The 4,991-nt window shown below is 46.2% G+C and overlaps 1 pseudogene; it reads left to right on the top strand.

Annotated features, from left to right (window-relative positions):
* Positions 1-1,266: 1,266 nt before the first annotated feature.
* Positions 1,267-4,320, top strand: LOC104868616 (annotated as a pseudogene).
* Positions 4,321-4,991: the final 671 nt, after the last annotated feature.

The raw sequence follows: 4,991 nt of genomic DNA on the forward strand, positions 1-4,991 counted from the left end.
AAAAAAAAAAAAAAAAAAACCCTACAGAAAATTGGAATAGATGATCTTTATCTCAACCTGATAAAGGCTATTTATGAAAAACCAACAACCAACATCATACTAAATAGTCAAAAACTAATATCTTTCACACTAAAATCAGGAATAAGACAAGAATGTCCACTATCTCCACTCCTGTTCAATATAGTTTTGGGAACTTTAGCCACAGCAATTAGACAACAGAAAGAAATAAAAGGAATAAGGATAGGAAAGGAAGATGTTAAACTGTCATTATTTGCTAACATGATACTCTATATAGAAGACCCCAAAAACTCTGCCAAAAGACTTGTAGACTTAATAAACAAATTCAGTAAAGTAGCTGGATACAAGGTCAACACTCAAAAATCAATAGCCTTCTTTGACACTGTCACACTGGGCTTTTTAAATTTTTTAGTACTGGGGAACAAACTTGGGACCTTGTGCTTGTGAGGCAGACAGCAGCACCCCTGAGCTAAATCCCCAGCCCTCAATAGCCTTCCTGTACATAAATAATAGACTCACTGCGAGAGAAATTGGGGAAACAATTCCTTTTACAATAGCATCCAAAAAAATGAAATATCTAGAGATCAGTCTAACAAAGGAAGAAAAAGACAACTACCTTGAAAACTACAGCACTCTGAAAAAGGAGATTGAAGAGGATATAAGATAATGGAAAGATATCCCTTGTTCCTGGGCAGGAAGAACCAATACAGTGAAATGCCTTACTTCCAAAACTGCTATATAGATTCAATTTAATCCTGATTGAAACCCCAACAGTATATTTCACAGAACTAGAGAAAACAATCCAAAAATTTATTTGGGACCACAACAGACCTAGACTAGCAAAGCCACTCCAGGCAGCAAGGACATGACAGGAAGTATCACAATCCCAAACTTGAAACTATATAACAAAGCCACTGTGATAAAAACAGCATAATACTGGCAAAGAAACTGACCTGGGGATCAGTGGAAGAGATTAGAAGATGCAGAAACAACTCCAGACATACGCAGCCATTTCATCTTTGACAAAGGAGCCAACAACCCTCACTGGAAAAAAGAGAGCCTGTTTAATAAATGGTGCTGAAAAAAATGGATTTCAACCTGCCAAAGATTAAAACTAGGCCTGTGTCTTTCACCATGCACTAAACTAAAATTGAAGTGGATCAAAGACCTAAATATTAAAACAGAAACACTAAACTTGCTGGAGGATAAATTAGGTAGAACTCTTGAAGACATTGGCATAGGAAAAGATTTCATGAACAAAACCTCAGAAGCATGGAAACTAGCACAAAGAACAACAGGGATCTCGTCTTATGAAAAAGCTCCTGGCAGAGCAGGTGGGAGGCAGGGGCCTGCACACAGGTGCCGGCTTCCTCCCAAATGACTCTCCCTGGCCCCGGCAGGCCCTCGGTGCTCTGGGGAAGTGTGGAGTCTGCACCGAGCCTCCAGGGAGAAGGCCGAGAGACAAGAGGAACCAAGATCCTCAGGTAGGGCAAATACGCCAAGGAAATGGGACCCCACCCCCACCCCACGCCCATGTCAGAAGCTGCTGCAGAGAGTGACTTCTGTGATAGACTGAGGACGAGCCAGTGGGCCCTGTGATGCTCTAGGACAGAAAGAGCACCAACAGCACCCAACACCATGGCTCTGCCCAGGACCACGCAGGCAAATGAACCTTGGAAGAGTTGTTGAATGGCTGACGTGTGACAACATGCACCACCAGTGGCTCCTGTTGGCTGCAAGCTTCTGGGTGATTTTCATGTTCATGGTGGTGAGCAAGTTCAGCATGCTGACCTTTAAAGACCCAGGTGGGTACAGTGCCAAACAGGAGCTGGTGGACCCTGCCAGAAGCGGGGAGGCTGACAGAGGAGAAGCACTCTCCTGGGGAACCTAACCGGCAGGGAACAACTGTCCAGCCCCTGGTCTACCTGGAGCACCTAGAGCTCACCCAGAATGCCTGCAGGGATGAGGCCCTGAGGAACCTCTCACACACAGCTGTCTCTAAGTTTGTCTTGGACTGAATATTTGTCTGCGACAAGCACAAGATTCTTTTCTGCCAGACTCCCAAAGTGGACAGCATGCAGTGGAAGAAGGTGTTCATTGTCCTCAATGGTGCTTTTCCACCCACTGAAGAGATCCTGGAGAATGTGATGCATGACCACGAGAACAGCCTCCCACGCCCCTCCTCCTCCTCCAGTGAGGCCGAGATCCAGAAGCACCTGAAAACATACTTCAAGTTTTTCACTGTAAGAGATCTCTTCGAACGACTCATTTCTGCTAAGGATGAGTTTTTGCACAGTCCCTGGTTTGAACCTTGGTACAAGCATGAGTTTGCCCTGGTCATCATCCAGAAGTACAGGAGGAACCGAACAGAGACCTGGGGGACCCAGGACCCAGTTTGAAGAGTTTGTGTGCTACCTGGGTGACCCGAACCACAGATGGCTTGACGTTCAGTTTGGGGACCACATCATCCACTGGGTGACATATGTGGAACTGTGTGCACCCTGTGAGATCAAGTACAGTGTGATTGGACACCATGAGACACTGGAAGTGTGTCTCATACATCCTGTGAGAAGCTGGCATTGACCACCTGCTGTCCTACCCAACCATCCCTCTGGGCATCACTGTGTATAACAGAACCAAGGTCCAGAACTACTTCCTGGGCATCAGCAAATGGACATCCAGTGCCTGGATACATGCTTCGATCTCTTTGGGTATCAAAAATCGGATTTTTTGCTAAACTAATATGTAGGATCTGTGAGTGCAGAGTCTTTATTAGTGAGGGGGATAACCAGTAGAGATCTGAGCACAGGAATAACTTCTCAGTCACACCCCTGCTTAAGAGACCCTCTGGGTGTCTGGTCCTAGGAGCAAGTGAAGCTGTACCCTGGCAGCTCCACCTGGCTTAGGTGTAAGATGGTGAAGGCTCCGCCCACCCAACCTGTATCATCAGGACACCAGTGGCCCTTGCCATTTCCCAGAGAGATGGGACACAGTATTAGGAGTTGTCTAAGTGGGAGTCGCACCTGTGGCTGTCTTGGCTAGACTCAGTGGTCACATCAGTCACTGGTGAATGGCAGGAACAAAGAGAACCAAACAAAGGAGAGATGGAAAAAACAGACGCAGCAAACACTCCCGAGGCTCATGCAGAATCAAATCTGGGTCATAGAATGACACCTCTGGCTCCCTTTTGGCACCGCTGTAATCACGAAGGCAAACCATCCTTCCTGTGGCCATTGGTTCCCGTGATGGTCAGTGATGACCACAGAGTGGTCCCCTTGGTCCATTTGTTCAGAACCACACCCACCGTGTGATGCTTGTCTTCATTTCAGAAGCTCTGCATGCCAAGCACCCCTTTGATCCAGCAAAATTTTGGAACATGAAGAGAGAGTAGACTCTTACCATCTGAACAGGGGACACTTGGGGTTCAAGAAGGAACACGGAGAGGGAGGCTGCTGTAGATGGACCCATGTGTCCTGCCCTCCTGTCTTGAGTGACCATCAAGGTGGACAGCAGGGCTCCCCACATTTCCCCGCCATTTACTCTCCTCTGAGGGGAGAAAGGACTGAACATCTGGTGTCTGACAGAGCAACAGGAGGAAACCAAGTGCTGGGGGCAGCATCGCAGGATTCATTTGGGCTCACCTGTCCCAGTGTCTTCTCATCTCCACAGGGTGGCTGCCCCAGGCCCCTTTCTGATCATGCCACCATCCTGGATGACGTGGCCAGGAGTTGGGTAACCAAGTTCGCCAGCAATAAACCCTCCAGTGAGGTGCCTTCCGGGCACAGGAGCAGCCGTACTGAGGAGCGAGCCACCCTGGCTATTTCAGACCTGGCTGGCAGAGATGACAGGACACATTCCCAGGAGTTGGTGGCGCTCACATCTGTACTGGGCCCATGAGCCCAGGCCTGGGAGGACAGAGCCAGACCTTTCTTAGAGGCTGCCTCCCCTGTCTCAAGATGGCTTCCTGAATTTATAAATGTGAAAGTGAAATAAGATGTAAAATATGTGCCAAAACAGATGTGTGCTGCAGCTCCAGGGAAAGGTGCTCTCGGCTGTGTGTGAGCCCCCAAGCCTGGCAGTAGGCACAGGACTGTGGACAGGAAACGAGACATGCCCTTCAGGCCTTCGTTCTCTGTTTTTCTATGATGTTTTAGTTAAGTCTTGTTAGAACCATTTCAGACCTGATGAGCTGATTCGTTACCTCTTTCCTGTTTGAAAAATCAGTGTGAGAAATGTATGTGAATTTCAGGCCTTAAAATTAGTCCTAATTAAAATAGCGTTTTCTCTTAGGAAAAAAAAAAAAAAAAAGCTTCTGCATTGCAAGAGAAAGCACTAACCAAGCTAAGAGACAACCTACAATGTGGGAAAAAATTTTTTACCAGCTGCTGCTCAGACAAAGGTCAACTATCTAGAATATATAAAGAACTTAAAAAAATCAGACTCCCAAATATAAAGACCCAATTCAAAAATGGGCATCTGAAATGAACAGACATTTCTCAGACAAAGGAGTAGAAGCAGCAAACATATGAAATACATATGAAAAAATGTTCAACGTCACTGGTCATTCTAGAGATGCAGATGAAAACAACACTGAGATTCCATCTTACTCCAAAAAGGATGGCTGCTATCAAAAAATCAACCAATAACAAATGCTGGCAGGGGTGTGGAGAGAAAGGAACCCTTCTCCACTGTTGATGGGAGTGTAGACTGGCGCAACCACTGTGGAAATCAATATGGAGGTATCTTAAAAAACTAGGACTAGAAGTCCCATTTGACCTAGCTATTCCTCTGCTGGGTATCTTCCCAAAAGAATTTTAAAAATCATTACCACAGTGATATATGTGCATCCATGTTTACAGTGACATAGTTTGTAATAGCTAAAACTTGGAAACAGCCCCACTGCCCATCAACTGGAGACTGGATAAAGAAGATGTGTGTGTGTGTGTGTGTGTGTGTGTGTGTGTGTGTGTGTG

Source organism: Fukomys damarensis, unplaced genomic scaffold, assembly GCF_012274545.1.
Source record: "Fukomys damarensis isolate Sample0158 unplaced genomic scaffold, DMR_v1.0_HiC HiC_scaffold_4, whole genome shotgun sequence".
In the NCBI taxonomy this organism is placed as follows: domain Eukaryota; kingdom Metazoa; phylum Chordata; class Mammalia; order Rodentia; family Bathyergidae; genus Fukomys; species Fukomys damarensis.